This window comes from Drosophila santomea, chromosome 2L (genome assembly GCF_016746245.2).
Source record: "Drosophila santomea strain STO CAGO 1482 chromosome 2L, Prin_Dsan_1.1, whole genome shotgun sequence".
NCBI classification, from domain to species: Eukaryota; Metazoa; Arthropoda; class Insecta; order Diptera; family Drosophilidae; genus Drosophila; species Drosophila santomea.
The window spans coordinates 2,922,103-2,943,799 of NC_053016.2; the positions used below are offsets into that span (position 1 = coordinate 2,922,103).

Consider the following 21,697-nt stretch of genomic DNA (forward strand, 5'->3'; position numbering starts at 1 on the left):
CACTTTTTTTTCCACTTATTTATCTTTTTTGTTTTAGCCGCTTGCTTTCTTTTTGTCGATGGTTGTTGCTGTTCCGTTTCAAGCTTCAAAAGTTTTGTGTTGCTGTGATTTGGCTAATGCAATTTGGTAGCTGCTTTGTTTGTCTTTGGCCTAAATTTTTTGTTCGTTTTTCGCTTTTTCCCCACATTTGTCAGTTTGAGTCTTTATTTTTTCTGCTCAGAGCTTTGTTGCTGTTGATGATTTGATTTGATTTCACGCAATATATACAAAGATTGGTTCGCCTCCGAGTGAATTTCGTTTTTGGTTTTTGATTTTTCGGCTTCAAGAAATCACTTTTTATTTTATTCATCAGACATTTGGGTTAAGCGAAATGAGAATAAGATAAAAATAATTGAAACCAGGCCACCGAGAAGTGTTGAGGCTTTTTTGCTTTCCGTAAATATTTTAATCAGAATTTGCAGGCAATAAAACATAAATAAAAGCAAGCAAGAAGCAAGAAAGATATACATACATAAATTTCTGCCGACTTTCTACCCACCGAGTGGTGGAGTGGAGTTGTTTTTTCTTGTTTTTGTGGCCGCCCGCTTCCATTTGTCACTTTCAATGGAATTTCACGCAGTTTGATCGATACAACTTTAAAATAGGCCAAGTATAAAAACGGGTAGAACCAGCATTAAAAACCCGTCAAGGTCGTCCACACGGGGGAGTTAACAACGCGAAGCAATGGAGAAAAAAGCAGTTGCAAGTTTGAGAAGCTAGTGAAAAATTCGATAAAGCATTTAAGTACAATACTGTTTAAGTTAAAGTGAAGTATTTAGGACATTGCTTTGATTTCAGAATGCCACTAAGTTGCGGTGACATTAAACAAATTTAAGCAACTGGCAAAGTAAACATTAAATATTGGAATGAATTTTTCCAAGTACTTTGCCTATTTCATTTTAAGAATTCTTTTTCCCCCTTGTGGTTTTGTGTTTACGTGTACGTAAACCACAAACATGACATACTGATAACAGGCTAAAATTATACAATCGAATCAAGAGAGCCGAGCCGAGTCACTTTAAGTAAAACAGAGCGAATCTATAGCGACTTATCAGGCAAGAAAGCAAACAGAAGTCAGAGAATTGAGGGGTATAACAAGAAGACAGATCGCCAGTCAGATTACATGGAAGAATTCAACGGCAAATAAGTCCACCCCTTACCAAGTAATTGCCAATACCTGACAAAGCTGAACCTAAGCAGTTTACATTAAAAGTCTAAAAGACTTAGACTCATTTACTATCACTCATTTACTAGGAAGCAGTTTCAGTAGAAACCATATCAGCTTATCAAGTATTTATAGGAAGACTGTTTTTTTGGTAGCAGAGGTATTTTGATCCAAAACTCAATAGTTTTTAGTTGTAGATTAAAAGTACTTTAATATATACTTTACTAGTACAATTATTTTATGATGGTTTGCTTAGTGAGATGATAGGATCGATAGTAATCAGTTGGGCTCAAGCGAGCGTCCACGTACCTTTATGTAACCAAATGAAATCCGCCATCACCTCCAGCCACAACTTCCTTTCACTATAAAGAGAGAAAAAAGAGTTGTCAAAATTATACAACAATTTTGCATACAACCGTTGTGGCGACCACATTCCATTCGTTTAAATTCCATGAATAAAACCGTGCATTTATTTTGAATTAATGCCCATTTTAATATACCTTTTACCTTTTTTTCGTTGCAGGTGAGTCAAATGGTGCATATGGAGTAGAAATAATAAAAATAATTTTAGATATCGAGCCAGTGAATGTAAGTTAGCTCTTCATTTTCTATCTGACCGAGTGAAAGTTATGGCCAAGTTCTTTCTCTCAAGTCTGCGTACTGCAGTTGATAAACCACTTGAGTGGAAATTTATGACAAGTCGCAAAATCGGATGAGAAGGGAAAATTAAAATTTTAACTGCCGCAAAACGTGTGAAAAGTCGTGCCCACAGTCGAACACTTTTAGATCAGGAAAGTGACAGAGACGTAAAAACAATGTTGTGGTGGGTGGTGTTGTTTTGCCAGTGTAAGTAAAGGAATCGCCAGGAGAAGTGCTGTGTGAAAATTTTTATTATAGATTTCACTTTTCACAACGCAAACCTTGCAAAGGAAAAGTTTACGAGGCGTGTGCTTGATGACTTTTACGACATTTCGACCCGCTCTAAAACTCCGAGTCACTTCCTCACAGTCGTCGAGCTTATTAAAAAAGGTTTAGGAGCGGACCAGAGCACACTAAACTTGCCCAAAGCTAAAAGTATACATACATACATATACGCACACTTTGTCAACTTTGTGGCTTGAAATGTTCTTGAAATTGTTTTTAGTGAATTGAGCTATTTAAGATTTCGATTTAGCTGCTGAACTAGAGTTTTTTTTAGCTATAAATTGAAGTTTTTTTGGACCAGTTTAGAGCGTGGAAGAGTGTCCAAAAGATGGCGCTTCTCGTTTCGTTAAGCTACTCGCTTCGCCATCAACTTTGACCTTTTCATCAGGCTGTACCCGCGCGTAAACACTTGGTCTGCTCAAACTTCGACCTTCTGCTCCGCACCCCCGTGTCTTCGTGTTCTTATTGTGTTTGTCATCATACAGTTTGACAGCCCTTGGGTTTCACTTTTCTTGTCTTTCCACTGGCACGCGATGCGTGTGCCACTTGTTTGGACCAAGTTACCCACCTACCCGCCATCTCGACGATGAACTGTCGCTGTTTGCTGCCATTTCTGCCCGGTCTTGTTATTGTTTAACTGGCAATGATTAATGGCAATGAGGCAGAGCAGAGTAGAACAGAGTAGAGCAGAGCAGAGCAAGAAGGTGTGCACCGAGTCTTGAACTGAACATCACATCGCTGGCATTTCTTTTTGCCAGTGACCCAGAAACATTTCTTCGCCGTCCTCTCATCGCATCGCATCGCCAGCTGCCATTCGCCACTTGAGGGTGATTAGAATTTTCGCCATCATTGAAGCGGGGGCGATAAATGAGGAGCATTTTATTGATTTGTCTGACTCATTGGGTGTGCTGTCCACAAATGTGTGCACATAAATTTTTGAGCATAGATATTCAGAACTCGACTTTCAAATATGAATCATTAAGTTTTAACTGATAACTTTTTGAGTCACACATCTCAAGTTTCGGCGTGTTAAAATGTTTCAAGTTTTGTGTTCTAAGAAACCTTCTTATGATGTCTTAGTATCATACTATGCAAGTATGTGTTTTTTCGTTTAAAGTTGTAATCATTCCGATTTTATGATGCTTCAAGACGGCGCACAACAGACTTTTCCTGTGCTTTAATTCACTGTGGCATTTCACATGGCTGCATATATACTTTACATAGCAGTTACCTGTTTTCTTTTCTTCTTTTTGTATTGCCCGCCTTTTTATGAAGCTTATTTTATTACACGGCGAAACGACGCTCTTGCCATACATCCATCTCGCTCGCCCACTCTGTGCGTCTCTTTCGCTTCGAGCTGACATCGTCGTTATGTGAAAAACCTGCCTCAAGGTTATTGCCTTCTACCCGAAACCAAGGCGAAAAAGAGAGCGCAAAAACAAACAAATTTCTCCATTACACGATGAGGCGGCTCTTTAGTGTTGTTGCTGTTGCTGCTGCTGTGGCTGTTGTTGTTGGCATCAGCTCATTTAGCTGATGCTACATTTTGTTGTTGTTTTCCCCTCTTTGGGGCTTTGTGGAATATAGACAGCGAATAAAACCGAAAAGAGGGAGAATACCCAAAACTTATCGAGTTTATTATCTTATGTTCTTGAAATTTTCGACACGAATAATGAGGTCAAGGATTTTCATATATCTGAGTGCTGGAGAACACTGATTACCGTAAAGGTTCAAAAATATAGAAATCCGGCTCAAAGGACCAACTTACACAAAGCTCAAATGTTTAAGCTGTTGGATGAATTAAACCGTTTTAGTAAGATATTATATCTATAATTATTTAATTAAAAGCCAAGCAAGAGCTTTACCAATTCTTCTTCCTTTTATATAAAATGCAGCAGCTAATTACTGACTAATCAATGTTGCCCCAATCCAGTTTGCTAACGTACAAGTTCAAAGAACTTCAGCCAAATGCCAACAATAATTTTTCATTAGGCCAAGAACAACAAAATCGAACAATATTTGCTATACTTAGTTAATTGTGCGCGGAGGTGAGTGGGCGGAGAAGGCTGGGTGATATACTATATCGGGGTCGTTCGACTCTCTTGCTTTTGTTGTTTACGGCCAACTGTCAACGGTGTCAACAGCACGCTACAGACATTGGGTCGACGTCATTTGGTCATTTGTCAAAAAAACGAGAGAAAAAATGCTCAGTGGAGAGCCGGAGGCAGTCAGACAGAGAAACAGACAGGCTCGTGGGCCGACATATTGTGGGTGGTGGCCACCCGAGGGGGTGGATTGGCGCTCTTGGGGACAGCAGTCCATAGATGAGGGAACCAAAAATCGCTCGGCCTATACCAAATCGAAGACAGACTTGGTAAAAAGAAATGGTAATAAGTAATACTATTATACTGCAAATTTCTTTTAATCAAAAAGATAAACGTTTATCAAAAGCGTAGATAAACATAATATCTCTAAGGCTATGCCTCATTTTTAATGAAGTCATAGCAGGAATATTCCTTCCTTGTAAATCATTCTGACCTCTACAAGATATCCAGCTCCTCCTGGTGATATGGTTAGTTGTTGGTAGTTGGCGCAAATTAAAGTGGCATGCAGAAGTTTTTCATGAAAAGGAGGAGTAAACGAAGAAAATGCCAGCAATCACACCCACACAACTTGCCGTGGATGAGGAAAACTCGAGGAAAACTATGGTAAAAAGTAGCAGGAAAACAAGTTGATGAGTCTAAGTGGTTAAAGAAGTTGAAAAGTCAAAACTGGACGATGCGTTCAGTTCAGTTCAGTTCAGTCTCCTTCTTTACGAAAGGAGCTAGTTGTGGGGATGAAAAGTCTGAGCGTTACTTCAAGCAGCTGTTCGGAAAGTTGTGTGTGGAGTGTTGTTGCCGTTGCCGCTGCGAGTTTTCCATTTGTCGGGGAAAGAAAGCTGGAATGAAGTAGTAGTGCCTCTATGGCGCTGTGCTTTTTGATTAAAGGATGGTCGAATTTTTAAGGAGCTGACAAGTTGAGAGATACTTGAGTTAAGCTCAAGGGGGACACGTGCATGTACAACAGAGTGCAGGATGAGGTCAAGTAGTTGGTTCTTAGATAAATACGATAAGGCTGGCATGCAAGCTGTTTGATTATTTGTGGATTATTGGTGAAACTGTTTTCCTGTACAGACAGTACATCATCATCATCACACGAGATCAAACGGATCTCAAACAGTAGAATTTCTCGGAATGTGTAACCTGGTTACATCAACTATATGTGCTATATGTACAACATAAGCATATTGAAAAGCATGAAAAACAGTCGCGAAGCAAGAAGGAAACACGAAGAAAGCACTTGAGCCAAATGGAGCGAGCAAGAGGAGCAATTGGTAGTACAAGGTGATAATGGATGGGAGTCTGGTCTTTCGGCATCGGCAGGCTGTGCGAAAATGTACGAAACAAGCTTTTGCCGACGACAAGCAAACAGACGAAATGTTACTGCCGCCGGCTAAATAGCAACAGCCAACAAGTAAAAGCAAAAGCAACAACCAACAACCAAGCCAGCATAAGCAACAAGCAACACCAACAAAGACAACAGCTTCAACTTCATTTCCAGATGGGCGGTGCTTAAAGGGCAGAGGGAATTCGTGGGCATAAGGTCGTCGCTTTGGTTGCCAAATCTTTTCCCTCCCCCAAAGTGGCGCCCACTTGGCCAGCGATTCAGCCACCTCCACCACTCCACCTTCCGTTTGCGGCTTCATCCTCTTGCAACCGGTTGCCACCACCAGGAGTTTTCCTTTGAAGAGTCGCAGGTGGAGTTGTTGTGCCTTCTTCTCCCCTCCTCGCGGAGCATTTGATGAGTTTTTAATTGGTAGTTCGTTTTTTTACCCTCTTTGAGCTGTATTTTTTCATTTTTTAGGTGGTTTAAAATGGAAGTAAGGCATAGAACTGTGAGTCGAGTTGGTTTCGCGGGGCTTTCAGCTGCTTATGTAAATAGAACCCGATGCAATTGAGTAAACAATTCGCTGGTCAAAAGCTGTAAAGAGAGTACACACAGCTAATTGATTAATGCCAAGTCATAAATTAATGGCTGAAAGTTGAAGTTGAGCAGGTATTAAATGCTGATTTATCTCAACTTATGGTTAGTAAATTTAAGGTGATATTAATCAAAAAGTAGTTTTCATCAGTTCATGACTAAGATTAGTTATTATTGAGTTTTGGATTAATCTGCACTTAAACAGCTTTTGTTTGTCCCCAGCTCAATTCCGCAACAAAATGTTTATCCAAAGCTGTCTATATCTCTGTTGATATAAAATAGCCAAACGTGTCACAGACATATGTGTCAGTTTTGCGCCAACCCAAACCGGTTTCGGCCAAAACCCCATTACCTCCCGCTTCCTGGCCGCAGTTTCACCACATGCAACCCCCATCAACCTAATGATGTTTGGGTGAGAAAAATTATTGACCACTCTCTCGGTCTTTTGACTTAATTGATATGGGTTGCCAAGTATATACTCAGTATATATGAGTTTGATTGGGATGTACGGCATACATACAACTATATTACTTCTGACTCGGATATTAGGCGTTTGTTTCTTTTTGTGCACTTTGTTGCCAATCAATAATCAATATTAATGATGCATCTAGTCTTTTCGTTTTATTTTTGTTTTGTTTACCCTTTTACTTAGTGGAAAACTGCAGCTCGTTAATTTAAAGTAACAAATATTTAAGTATATCCGCTTTCCGTTTTTACGGACATGTAATAGCGAGAATGTGTTAACCACTGTTGTTAATTTCATTTGTAATCATTTTTGCAATTGTATTCAATTGTTGTGACATTTTAATTGCTCGCAATGTAAGCGCTGCAAGCATAAATTACGTAATTAATTTATGCTGTACGGCTTTTAATCTTTATTATACAGTAAATAACTTGCATCGGTCATTTAACTGGAACTCGACGTTTTATATGTCATAGTTAACTGATGGCAATGAAACAAAAACTTTTCTGAAAAACATTTCTAGTATTTCATTCTCTAGAAGTGCTGATTGTGTATCATACAAGTTCAAGCTCTAGGAAAATAAAAAGAATAGTAGCTGAAACTTCGGGAAATCCCCCAAATCGATCGACCTACAAGGAACTCAGCATGTCTTACCTGAACTTCTAGGAGCTGCATTTAATGTGTGTCGTTTAATGTCAACTTAAATCAATTGAAATGTCAATTACAACAAAACACGAATCGAAACGGAGACCCCAAAGAGAAGAAATGCAGCGAATGCAGTCGCAGGTAAAGTTATGGGCAAAATGGGAGGGGAATCCCTGTTTTTTTTTCCCCCTGTGCCATCCCCACATTTGCCAAAGTAATCGAGTCGAATTGAAGGTGAAATCGGATAGACGGTTCATGTTTGGTGCTGGGTGTTGTGTGTTGTGTGTTGGGTGTTGGGGCTTCCTCCTCTGCAGTCCGCTCCTTCTATTTTTAGGCCCACGAGGAACAGGCGAGTGGTTGTCTCGCTTTGGGTGTCACTTTGGGAACAGGTTGACATCAAAGTTTCGGTGTTTCGCAGTTCAAATGTCATCGTGGTAGCCAACCAAATTGCCGGGCATGCCCACAAAATGCCTTCAAGGAACCAAGCCATGGCTACGGAATTTCCGAGGACACGGGCTTGCTTTGGTTTGGTTACTTAGACCAGGAATTAGCACAGGAGGGGGAATTATAAAGGGAGAAGCATTCAGGGAAGACAGATAGACAGACAGTGAGCAAACATGAAGTGAACTTGCAATTACACAATATCTTTTTCATCGGCAAGTGTAAAAAGTTTGTCAAACTCTTGGCTGTCGATTTGTTTAAGCAGCTTTTGCCGTTGTGTGTAATATCTTTTTGCCAATTTCTTTTACTTTCTCCCACTTCCCATCTTGCATTTGCAGTCTTCCTTTTTCTCTCCTTATGCAAACGGCATTCGTTTGTGGTACTTTTTTTTAAGAAGATGCAGCGCTTTTTTCGGGGTTTGTCCTCAGCTTTTATTTCTATTTTGAGAGCTGTGTAGCCAAACTATTAATTAGTAGCCATGGTACACAAACAGCAAACGTTAAATACATATTCGTTTGTAGATCTTGCATTAGAGAATATATGTATATACCATTTAACCGTGAAATGCATCTGTATGTGATATTAAATCCCATTCTGAGATGCTAAGTAAACGACTGTGGGGGAATTCTAGTGTTGGAGGTGGAGGAACAGGTGTTATTCACGGCAAAAGCATCGCTTTTTCCGCGCCACTGTTTGTCCTCCCTGTGCTGCATAAAAAATATCTGTGCATAATTTCATAATGAGGCACTGAACCAACACGTGGGCAGCGTCTGCGGCAAACTAGTGTGGGCGTGGCAAGGGGATTTCAGATTTCAGCATATGCTCCGCTTGGCATTTCGAAATGTGCTCGCATTTTCGCTTTGAGAGCGAGCAAATTGCTCATACGCCGCGTTGGGCGCGAGATGCGGAAAAGGACGACGACGACGACGAAGAAGAAAGCGCACGTCAGCTCATAATTATGGTTATATGAGCCGTGATTATTCGCTTTTGCCCCTGCAACGACTGCGGCTTCAGCTCCTGTGATTTGGCCTGTGGCAATGACTAACTGACTCGCGGAATGTCGCTCGGGGGGGAATATTGGGGATTGGATTGGAGTGATTGACTGGCTGACTGAACAAGTGACGACGGGTAAGCAGCAGGGCTCTTCTGAAAATGGTTCGACTTAACAGGCGGTTAATTATGAAGTGAGTTTTCAGTTGGCTCTGCAGCTAAAGAGCAAATGTGAAGGCTTTGGTTAGTTAGTTTACCCTTTAATTACAATTAAATCACGTAGGCGATAAATCTAATATCTGTTTTCAATTACATTTTGTTTGTTGACCTTGTGGCTCAGCATATTGCGAAACAGTAAATTGATGTATACATACAAGCTTCGTGACCGCGAGTAGTTAAGCAAATAAAAGCAAAAAAAAAAAAACCGCAACAAAATAATAAAAACAGCGGAAAATGCAATAGATCCAGAGTGAGGATGATGGTAAAGGCAGCAAAGCCATATTTCAACTATAATCTTATCAGATTTTCAATGTTGAAATATAGTCCGAAAAAACTCAGCCGGATAAAGAGAAGAAATGCAGAGATATTTCTATACAAACCAGAATAAATGTCAGTTCTTTTACTACTAAATATTTCCACAGAAGTAGTATATTTTCTTTTTGACGATTTTATATGCGCTTGTTTGAATAGAACTGTGAAAGGAAACCGCCGCGGATTCTTTAGGACTAAGTGGTCAGTCCAATCCGAATGTAGCTGATTGTGAGTTACATTTTAGTTGAGTAATGCAATTTTAAAACATAGTTACAAACAGTGTGATATTTTTCAAGGAATTAGTTTTATTGCCAGGCGATATTACTGAAGGGCGGAACAGAAGTCGGATGTTTGCACACATGGCTCTTTGCTGGCCGCATTCGAAAATAAATTTGCATGACGATGGCAGCAACAGCAGCAGCAGTAGCAGCAGCGGCATCGGCGGCAAGCCAACAATTGTTGCGGCAGTGTCCTGCCACGCCGCTCCACCCCCCCAAAATCCCCTGCCCCGCTGCATGCCACCAAAAAGGCAACAACGAGCAGCAGCCAGTGGTCGCCTGCAGGGATACACTTGCTCATCTCCAGTGCTCTTTTCATACCAGCCAACAGCTACCAGCCACCAGCCACCAGCCACCAGCCTGCTTCCAGTTGCTTCAAAATTTACGAGCAAAAGCATTTTCAAGAGTTTTATGCGCGTTGAGTGGCAGGAGCAGGAGCTGGGTGTTTAGGGGCTTGTGGGGTGGGGAGGAACAAAATTTTAACTTTGCAAAAAAAGAGGAGCATATCCGCCTGCACACACACTGTTACGAATAGATATAGACTATATCTATGTGTGTGCATATACATATAGATATGCGCACAGCGAAAAAAAAGGGAATAAAATCGCGTTTCATTTGAGTTGCAATCTACTCTTTCATTTTGGTTTGGTTTTTCTGTGTGTTAGTTCGCAGTAGTTGTTGTTGATTTTTAGTGCATTTTCCCAGCCAGTTCGTCAGCCAGGAAGTAGGAAATTTTCCGGTTTTACTGTTGAGCCTCCTGCTGCCAGGAAATCGCTCCTACTGCTGCGAGCGCAAAACAGTAAAGCAAAAAAAAACACACACACACATACACACTCTGAAAATGAAAAGCGCGGAAAGTCCCTTGGTCCTTCGGCGCCCCATCTATCCATCCATCCATCCACTAGCCCCACCAAAGGCAATTGGGTTGACGGGCGTAGTAATTTCAGTTGAGAGACATGGCCAAAGAGAAGGCTCTCTGGCGAATGGCGAAATGGAAATGGAGCATTTATTGAACTTTTCGCAAAAGATATTTTTGTATTTTCCGAAATGGGTTAACTGAAGGGAGGGCCGAGGGGCGAGGCGAGGTGAGGCACAGAATCAGAATCAGAAACTCGAAATGTAGGCCGTTTATTTTTAGTCCCGCATCCCCGCAACTTTCCCGAATGAGATTGGGCACTCGGTGAGCGAAGAGTTCGTTCTACAGCCTTAAAGTTTTTCCGCTTTTCCCCATGCAATTGTAATGAGTTCAGGTGGGCGCGCGTAATGGCTGCAAGGATAATGACCAGAAATATCTACCTGTAATATTTAAAATCGCCATGAAATTTTTAACTTGCATCAATCTTATTTAGCACACCGTAGAGTAATTCATAAAAAATGTAAATTAATTAATCAAGACATTGTGCAACAAGCGATTATTGGTTACTTTTGGAATTGCGCAGTTGTGGCGAAAACCAAATAAGTTGCACAATTGCAACTCTTATGCGACAACTTTTGACCTCGACAACAGAAAAACGAGGAGAAACAGCGATATTTAAGAATTTTCCAACATAGTCAGCAACGATGTCGATATGTCGAGCGAAAACATTCTTACCTCGCTGTTTTTTTTTTATACTTAAAAGAATGAAACTGATGAGTAGCATACACTGTTCGTTCCTTCGTCTCTTGTTTGTTTATTGTCAGTGCGAAGAAAAATAAATAAATTATTGGTACTGCCGCGGAAATCCCCCCAACGAAACGGGAAAAGAAGGGGGGGAAAAGGCAAGAAGCAATTTTTCCTTTTAATTTGTCACCTGTGAACAAAAATTTGCGGAAATAATTATCGTTCATTCGTTGCGTTGACACATTTCTTCGCTGCTCGTTGACTTCTTCGCTTTATTTGCCTGTAAATTGCTTTTAATTTACGGCGAAACATGAAAAACCATATTGTATCGATGTGTACAAGCAATAACAACAATAATAATAACAATAACCATAAGCAACGACAATCGTTTGGCATTTTTAAAGCGTTTGCCAAATGTTTCATGAATCATTTCATTTGTATGGCCACTTCGGAAAGAGGTTAGTGGTATTTCAGCATAGATGGGGTTGTTATATTGAGATGCTGGAGATTAATAGGGTCGATGGTCAGAGAGCCACATTTGTGGAAATGGCAGGAAAAACCCGCCCCGCCAGCTGCGGCCAGATGAAAATGTCAAGTCATCGGAAAAAAGCAAACGAAAAATGTAAAAGAAAGAAAACACTGTGGCTTGTTGACTCGTTTGATTTGTGGCTGATTTTACACACTCGAATTGTGAGGTAAAAATAATTCAAGGCAAGTTTTCTTAACTCAATTCCTACGAATTGAGAAAGCTCCTAATAAACATCAAATAATGTTTGTTATATCACGTAACTTAAACCAATTTGCATAACTGACCTATCGCATAGTTATTTCCGTCTCAATCATTGGTTCGTTTTCATTGCTTGAGAGCTGCAGAACTAAAATCAAGATTTTTATTTCCGCTGCCTTGCATTTCTCGTTATTCTGCTTTCTATTTTGCACCTAGATTGTTTCTTTTTTTCCCCGTTTACAATATCGGTTTTTTTGTTATTATCAAAGCATATTTTTGTTGCTTTTCGCTTGCATTTCCGTGGGTCTTATCAAAATGGGTAACATTTTTCTGCAGAAGCACGAGGGTCGGCAAAGTAGAAAAATACAAATACGCCAAAAGTCGCGTTAAGCCAAGTTAGTTGAGCTTGGCCATGGTGGTAATGGGGACACTCTTCAAAAGTCAAAAGGTATGCAAATGCGGATTTCAAATTTAGTGTTGCAAATAATTTAGTTATTTTGGTATGTTGAGATGTTAAATCTCGCTAATGCAGAAAATTTTCAATATATTGCCACTTAAATCTGTGCCAGATTGAAAAGTTCTCGTTACTGCCATCACACTGATATGCAAAGGGTAGACGAGTAGGAAAAAGTTTTCCTTCCGTGAATAACATTCCGCTCGCGAGTGACAGGATTTGTTGTTGTTACTTAAATATAAGTACATACATATATGTATATTGTGTCCCCTCCGATCTTTTTCGGTTAACAAGCGCAACAGTGAAATGAAAAGAAATAAAATGAAAGGAAAGGAATGTAAAGGAAAGGGGGTTCTGGCTTCTGGTGACGTCTTGCGGTCGTTCATCTAACAACCTAAATAAGTTTCGCTGCCTTCGCCTCCATGGAGCGAACACTACACATTTGTTTGTGGGCCTATTTTATATTTTATGGTAATGGAGCACAGACCCCGACCATCATCATCATCATCATCACCACCACCACCATCACCATCGTCATTGCTGTTGTCGCAGCCGCCGCCAAGTTACAACTCACTTGCTGTCCCACTGTTCCACCGACCGACTGATTCACTCTATGAATAGGCCCAGCCTAGCCCAAAACAACATAAAATAATGCCAAGAAAAAAGGCTAAAAAAAGGAGGCATTTCTGCAGAAAAAATGGCAAACGGCGTTGACAGGCAGAGCTTGAAGTTATTTTTTCCACCGGGAGTGCGTGTATGCCTTGCAACAACTTTGTTGTGACCGGCTATATTTAGTCCAAACTCCCAGCGAGCTGACTTTTCAAGTATGTGCTCGCCATCAAATAAAATTAAGCTTAATATATATTTAGAAAATATATAAAAACATCTGCACTTGAGCTGGAATGAATGGAAAATATGATGTCTACTGTATTGATGGCTAATAGTATAAAGTTCTTTTGATTCAGATTGACTTCCACCGGAGTTAAAAAAACTCAAATCCAATTGATTTTGTTACCTACACTCATTGATATATCAATCGAAATAAAAGTTGTCGTTAAACTATTTGGCAAATAAAGCCAGTAAAATATTCCAGTTTGATGACTCGACAAATAGCCAAAAATGATTTAATTCAACTTAATCTCCGATTTAGCTGGCGCAGAGGAATAGAAATATACTAGCATATTCAATAAATAACAAAATAACAGCAAAAATGTGAAAAAATTGATGGTCGGAAATTTCAATACTCTATCCATTCAATTAAATATATGTATATGCAATTGGTTAGCAATTAATGCTGCAAACTCTCTGATTGAGATGAGATAGTTATGATAGTATGAGAATAAAAAAAATTGCCAAATTATTTCCTCAATTTGGGTTAATAAAATTCGATCTACCTTGCACGCAAGGGCATCCGGAAAAACTACAGCAAACCGCATGAGAATCAACAAAGCGACAGTTGGACAGGCAGTCAGTCAACGAGGAATGGATGGCTATCAATAAAAACTAAATTACAAATACATAACAGATGCAAAAATAGCTCAAAACATTTTTATATGCCGGCCAAAAAATGCAAACACTTCAATTTGCGTTCGGAAGTGGGCAAATTGGGTGGTGTTGGCAAAAACACTACGTAGTTGCAATTTGTCCCAGAGGGAAAACTCTTTTTGAATTTCAAGCACACGGAAAAGTAGCTCTTGAAATATATATGTATGTTTGGACTGAAGGTAAAATCACATTGTTTGACACATGAAAATTTAAATATGATAGATAATGAAAAGACGCCGTAAAAGCTGCTCTTCAATTATGCTTTTTAAGATGTATTTATTTTCATTAACTTTTTTCACCACGTAGCTGGGCAATTATGAAAGTCACTGTGCAAAGTGTATCAATATACATTTTCTCCCCACAAAGTCCGTTTTGTTGACTCTGTGCTCTCATTTTTCCGAGTTTTGTCAACGGAGCCCAGGGGGTTAATGGTTTGGGCTGCAAACAGTACATGCACATTCGCCATTCCGTCAGTTGTTCTCCATCTGTCGCAGACACCTGCGCTCTTCTCCCCGCAAAAATGGCAAAACAAATAATGCGAAAAAAGTGGATATAACAAATAAGTGAAAAGTAGAATTTGTTTTGACTGAATGTCATTGCAGTCAACAGTCGTCGGTAGCCGGCAGCACTGAGTACTGAGCACTGAGTTCAGTTCAGCCAGCCATTCTGATTCTGCCTGTTTGTCTGCCTGTCATGGACTCTATGACGATGATTACACATTTTTATTTGTTTTTCCTGATTTTGGAATTTGTTTATTGTGCCTCATTTCAATTGGCTGTTAATTATAACTGACTGACTTTAATGTCACGACCTTCTGCCGCCAAAAAAAAATGATTTCGGTTTTTGATTTAAGGAGTGATATAGCAGACTAGCAGACAGAAGCTTGTAGTAACATTTGAACCTGTTCCTAACCAAGTTGCATCCCTAAAATTTAAGAAATCATGTAATTCAAATATTTAACTGAAATTCACGAAAAACTCGCAGTGGAGCTTTAAAGTTTATTTAGCTGTTTATGTAGAATGCCGGTATATATTTTTGTTTCAAGTGCAATCGCAACTCCGACAAACAAGCCGAAAACGCTAAAAACTTCTAAACTTTGTTTACTTATCCACATGCTGTGCCCTCCCCCCTCACAATTCCTCCCATCCTCCACTCAAATAAAATAGTAATTTTGACAGCGCAGAAAAAAAGGGAGGCCGAAAAAAGGAGCAGAAAATTAATTTGCAATGCAAATTACTTTTAATAAATTTTATAACATTTTTTTTTTGTTTCTTCGCTTCCTACTAGCCAAGTGGCAATGGGGCTCTTGGAGTGGGGCAGCTGTTGCTCACTTTTTTTTTCCTTTCGTGGGGGTGGCTGATGGCATATGGGGTGGAAAGTGGGCGGTGAATGGTGGGTGGTGTCTATCTCATTGCTTTTGCCAGACAGACGGCGGGTAAAATTAAGCGTCGCAACGGCATTTTATGAAGTGGAGAAGAGACTTCAAACTGAGGGCCCCGGGAAAATCGGAAAATGGGGAAATGGTCACGGAGACGGACGGAGTGGTGGAGCAACCGATGACAGGGTGGATAATTTATGCCACGGGGGTCGGCGATGGGCGATGGGTTCACTGGAAGCATTTAATAAAACGTGCAGCAGCAGGAAAATAGGGCCAAAACTCCGGACACATTTTGGGCCAACTTCGGAATAACAGAAAACTTTGCTTCATGAGCACAGAAATGGAAAATGCAAAGTGCTTGTTGGCTTCGCCTAATTGATGCTCGCCAAAGTTCATTGGCAATTTCAATCGATTATCTTGAAAATTTGAATGCCGTGATCAGGGAACAAAATGTTAATGCTACTCCATTGTATTTAGCAAAAAGAAATAGTTTTAAAATGGTGATACTTTAATCTGCTTGGCAAACTTAGCAGTATGAGCTGAACAACACTTTATAATAATAGATCTGCTGCATTCATTATTTTATTATTTATTATTATTTCTAATGACATCGCGTGCCAGTCCAATAATAAACGAAGCAAGTCCAACAACGCCCATTTCCGCCACCCTGCAAAATTAGCTTTTATAACTACGGCTGATTGTGTTCCCCTTTTTTTGGTTTAGTTTTTCCAGCTTTTTTTTTAATAAAAATTAATTACTTTCTTTTTATATTTATAAAAACTTAAATGAAATAAATCTGTTAATTTAAAGGTACAACGTATTTTGCCTGACGATGCTGGCTTGCCCTTCCATAGTTTTGCTTATTTACATTTTTTGCGTTAATTCATTTTCATGTTGTTTGCTTGGTTTTAATGACCTTTGCATTTCTGGTGTTTTTTGTTAGGCGATTGTTGTTCGAGTTGCCTTATTGACTTTTGAACAACAGATAATATTTTGGTTAATTGTCGGTTTGACTCTAGATGTCATAATTCATTTGCCTTTCGGTTATTTGTTGGTTGTAAAAAATAGCATCGAAATAATGGCAACTATTAATCAACAGTTTATCTGGCTTATGTCCATAATAACGAGTTTAATATTGCAAGAGATAAACGATATGTTTCTTCCATATTATAACAATTTATTCGAATTATTCGCACTGTGTTCAAAATGTACACAAATTGTATTTAAATCGGAATTGTTATGTTTTAGTGAATCATAAGATACCTGCTGTTTGCTGACAAACCTTTCATGGTCATTAACCCACTGTTGTCCCTCACTTGCCACATGCAGTGCGATTTATATTACTCATTTGGCAGCTAATTACAAATGCCGAGCTAATAAATTTAAGTATATTAAGTGCATTGGCAACAACAAATCACGAAGCGAAAAAACCGAGTCGGGAATGAATTTTGCTTGCTAATTAAAATGCATTCGGGCAAAACAGAAGTAAACAAATGGAATAAAATGCATTGCGCCATTTTATAAGCTGCATTTTCGAACCACAAACAAGAACCAATAACAATATTATGTCAAAAGCAAATTAAAAGTCCGTGAAAAAAATAAAAACAAACTAAAAGCTAAATAAGTGAGCTTTTGTAGTAGCTACAAAATGATGCAAATCAACCGACTGATTCCGTCCTTGAAATTTTGTGCGTTAAATCTAACGTTCTATACAAATAATATATACATATATATATAAAATACATACCTAGCAAGTTTTGTTTTCATGCATTTTCTTCTGGCTTAATTGTACACCCAAATAAGTTGAGCAGAAACAATTAAATACTTGAAATAGCAGTGTAATGTTTTCCACTTCAATTTATAAATCATTCAATTACTTCTTCACATTGTTGCAATAAAATCTGTCTTTTGATTGATTGTAAAACAATACAAGGCAATACAATTACAAAGTCTTACGCACAATGCACATAAATCAATTGGTTAGAAGGCAAATTATGGTCGTTCTTCAATAATAACTTAAATTTCATAAGCCACTTAAGTCGTTCACGTTAGTTGTGAGTCGCCAGCAGTTGGGCACAAACAACTCAAAATAGTTCAGTGCGAAAACACGAAGGATATTGCTGGGCAATTAAGGCCACAAGCGGTGCTGATGACGAGCAAGGGCGCTCCCAAAAAGGGGCATGGTCGGGGGTGGGTGGTAGGTTGGAGGTGGAAGGTGGAAGGTGTAAGGCGTTCGCATTCCGTGCAACACGTTGGCAAGGACATAACAAGTACAAGCCCTCTCACACATGTGGGCCACCATACGCTCGCTGCTTTTTCACGGCCATGAAAAACGCGACTCGTTTGTTGCGTGGTGGTCGGTCGGTCGGTCAGCAGGAGGAAAAGGAGTTGGCTTAGTTGGGCGCAAGAGGGAATCTCCGGGATGAGGATGAGGGTTCCGGCCTGCTTGTGCTAACTGCTCTGCCATAACATCACTGGCTACGTACACCATGTGGCACTCATTAACGCGGCCACAACGGCCACGCCCCCCCACTGTTGACCACATCCCCAACAGCAGGCATGTGTGTGTGGCCAGTTTCGTGTGACAATTTTCCGACGCTTTTCCGCACTTTTTTTTTTTTTATATATTCGGTCACCACACTTTGACCGTTAGTATGGCCAATAAGCGGAGCGGCGGTCCTCCGTCCTTTTGTTTCAGCATTTCCTGCTCAATTTGGTTGGGAAAACGGAGTTGGTCAATGCCCATACATTTCGGGTTAATCCCCTCATTAGGGTGTTAAGTGGCGATTTGCTGCATAATCTGCAAGCAGATAAATCTTTCGAGCTGTCCCATTTGAATAGATCAAAATAGATCACTTATTTCGATTGATTGTGCTTGAAAATGAATTTTCAGCTTCAACTTTACATTATTCTATGGTGACCATGTTAGTCCTATTTATCTTAAACTTTTTTAATACTTTATTCTAGTTTCATGTTAGTGATTCCCCCGAGATCTTTTCAAACCGGTTTCGCTCCATGAATCATACCTGTGGTTTGGAATTGTACCAATGAGAATGAGTGCCCATCTGGGGTTAAGCCATTAAGTGTCATTCGGTATATGTTTGTATATCCCCTTGTCTATAATAAATCCCTTTCCCATCTTCAATTGTTTCTATATTTTCGCTGTTAATTGTTGCATGTCTCGTCAGCGAGGCCAATGAACTGAAAATTGTGGGCACGTGTCCTTTGAGGCGTCACGCAACAAATGACCCAAGTGGGCTGAAAATGTAGATATACTCGTGCTCGTATATTCAAAAGTCGCATATAGTTTAACCCTTAACAGATTAACCACCTGAAGGGGTTCAAATCTCATCTAAAAAACGTCGGAAACAGTGCAAAAGTAAACAGCATTTGTGTTTGCCTTACTAAGTTTTAAAGCGCCGTGCTAATATTTGTCTATATTTGTGCTTATCAACAAATGCGACGCGGTGTTTCTTCATGCCAACGGCGGCGTATACGTAATGGGTAATCAATTGCAAAAGTAAAAAAGAAAAAAAAAACAGCGAGAAAAGTTGACAAACCGCGTCAAACTCATTCGATTGTTGCTGAAGAGAGAATTGTGTGAGAATGCCTCGGCTTGTTTCATTTTTCCTGCTTGTTTTTTATATTTTACTTATTTTTGTTCTCGTTGATTCTGCTGCCTTTTATTTTTTGCTTTATTTTGAATTGTTTTTATTTGTTTTTCTCAGTTTTTTTTTTTTGTATTGGATTGGCTTTGCGTCACCATCTGTCGCTCTTTTCCTCTCATTCTGCCATTCGACTTCCCACATTGCCTTTGGCTTTTGTTTCGCTTCTTTCCTTCGTTTCGTTGCCTCTTGGCTTACATTTGGCTTGCAAATTGTTGATCGCTATTTATCGCTTTCTAGCTGATTTAATTAATTTTATATCTACTTGTGGATACACAAACAAGCAAACATACATACCTGTGTCATCTAATATTAAATCGAATTCACTTCTTCTCTTTGCAGGTGAGTTCAAAATCTTTACGAATCGAATGCGATTGAAGAGTGAGTGCTGGACTAAATATTCATTTTTATTAAATAGAAGTTGTGAGTTTGATAGATACCTTATAGAATATAGTAAATGCACTGCCACAGATGTTTATATTGCCTAAGAGCACAGAGCATCCTAGTCATCAACTTGACTTTCACGTTTCAAAAGTTGGGATTGCCCATCATCAACAAGTCCATGTGGAAGTCGGTCGAAACTCCTAAGTGGACAACAAAACCCGCTCCTTTCCTGCAAAGGACACACACAGTCAAAGAGCAAGTCTAGTTCAGGAATTGAGCTTTTTGATAGTGGAAAGCCCATTGAGCTTTTTAAACAATAGACGGCAAAAGAGAGCGAGAGAGAGCATTCAGGCCAGAGCGAGATGGAATGGTATCCTTTCTAAGGGTCTGATGAGTTGACTATTTGCAATGCTAGCAACAAATGTAGGCAGATCCTTTAAAACAACAATGCCAAAACGATGATGATAAAGGACCAAAGGGAACTCCCTAGTAAAAGCGAGAGAACATGACAAAATAACAGAAAAAAAAAACAGGAAAAAACTGGCATATGCTAACAAAAGCCTGCTGTGCTTGGACAATAAAGGGGGCGAAGTTGGTTTCGGGCGGCAAAATGGGAGGCATATCAACTGTGTAGAGTGCATTAAACTGCGCCCAAGTCACTGCAAACACACATGCGAGATAGACAGAGAGGGAGCGGGAATAATACGACCAGAAAGCCAGAAAGAGAGGCAGAATCGTGCTGGGGCATTCCCCAATACAAGCTCTAAAATGGCTAGAAATGCTTTAAATATGTATACCGTAAAGTCAAATCTATTACTTGTATTTAGCGTCTATAAAAGTGTCTAGAGGCATGCAAAGTTTCTGTACTTGTGTGCTGCTACTCATCATTTTGTGGCAAAGCTAGCCTATAAACAGTTTTAATGAAATAGAAAAAGTGTATTTTATACTTATATGTATTTTATTTGAATTTTTGTTTTCCTTATTTTCGCAATTCTGAGAAAATAGTTAAGTTAGCTTTAAAATAGCCAGACTGCCATTTCTGTACGTTCGGGGAGTTGTTCGACGATGGCGACAATGACGGCCAAGTCGAGTAGCTCGCGGAGACGACGATTGGCGGCATAAATCCAATCCACTGGTGGATTTGCAAAAAGCTTCATGCCAAAACCCGCGTGTATACACACACACACACCCGTTGGCGAAAACAATAATAAATCTCAGCAGCAGCGGCAGCAATATCATAAAAAAAGTAATGTAACAAAAGGCAGTCGGAGGCCCATGAAAAAGCGCAAATAACTCAAATAAAACGAAAGACAGAGAGAGTACAAGTAAAATAAAATGAAATAGTCCGCGCGTCACAGCCCCACTAGCCCCTTTCATTTGATCATCCGTGGACTACGAATCGAATCGAATCGAATTCAACTGAGGAGTAGATGCAACAAGAAGTGTAAGGCCAGTCAAAGTAAATGGTCGCCAAACCGAAAGGAAAGGAAAGGAAAGGAAAAAATGGGAAAGAGTAAACTTCCGAAAGTGTGGGTAGATGGTCGGTGTGTTTTTGGGGTAGCTGGTGTATAAAATAATAACACAGAGGGATACAGAGAAAGCAACTATGCAGGCGGATATGAGTTTGGATACACACACGTGTATAGCAATGATAAAAATGTGCAAAATAATAACAAGAATGGTGTAATAAAAACACGGCAAAGGTGTATGCGCAACACAAACAGCGAAAGCAACAATCAGGATGGGAGTGGTCTTTGATTACTATCAAAACACAGAAGTGTTGCATACCTTTGAACATCTCTCCAAGTGATTTTCAGAGTTTTCTTACTCCGTGAATACATCTTTTTTGCTCACTATTCATGTACTTAATTCATGATACATATCTTAACCAAGTTAATCCTCCCAGTTCAGCTGTATTGATCCCAATGCATTCACCTCTGGGCGGATTGGCGCACTATGACAACAACGCAGGGGTTGTGAGGTGAAAAGGAAATGCGAAAATCCACACACCTTTGGCCGGGTATTCAAATGCATTTCGCTATATGGCGGTCTGTGTGCATACATATCGGAGTGATTGTTGGGCAACAGATATAACCCGACTCATTTAGACCGGCAAGAGCGGCGGCGGCGGCAGCTGGAGTATCAACAAAGTTAGCCATTTATTCCGTGGCAATACGGGAGAGGATGAGAGGGGAGGGCTTATAATTATAGCCGCTGTTGTATTTGCTAATGGGATGGCCCTGAATGGGCGTCGTCGTTCGGGGCGTGGCAATTAAAGCACCTTGTCCAAGTGCTGCGATTTCGGGCGGAGTGCAATCAGTTGAATTGCAATTGGCGAATTTGGGAATTGCGCTTTGCAGCCATTAATACTGTATTTATAGGGGTTCTGCACACGAATGTGATGTTCCGTCGTGATGGAATACGTTGTGATTTCAAGGGAGTGAACAT

At 39.9% G+C, this 21,697-nt stretch overlaps 1 protein-coding gene and 1 long non-coding RNA gene across 4 annotated transcripts in view; one reads left to right on the plus strand and one right to left on the minus strand.

The window, feature by feature from the left end:
• LOC120444069 (AF4/FMR2 family member lilli) overlaps positions 1–21,697 on the plus strand; it is a 64,723-nt gene that overhangs the window by 19,728 nt on the left and 23,298 nt on the right. The gene's annotated exons all lie outside the window — the stretch shown is intronic.
• LOC120444071 lies at positions 18,888–20,056 on the minus strand. 2 transcript variants are annotated; one of them, XR_005615621.2, is made up of 3 exons: positions 19,306–20,056; positions 19,163–19,258; positions 18,888–19,101 (listed from the first exon to the last, which is right to left on the minus strand). It is a non-coding gene; the product is annotated as an uncharacterized LOC120444071 (long non-coding RNA). The 2 variants fall into 2 exon arrangements; XR_005615620.2 differs by having other exon boundaries at positions 18,888–19,105.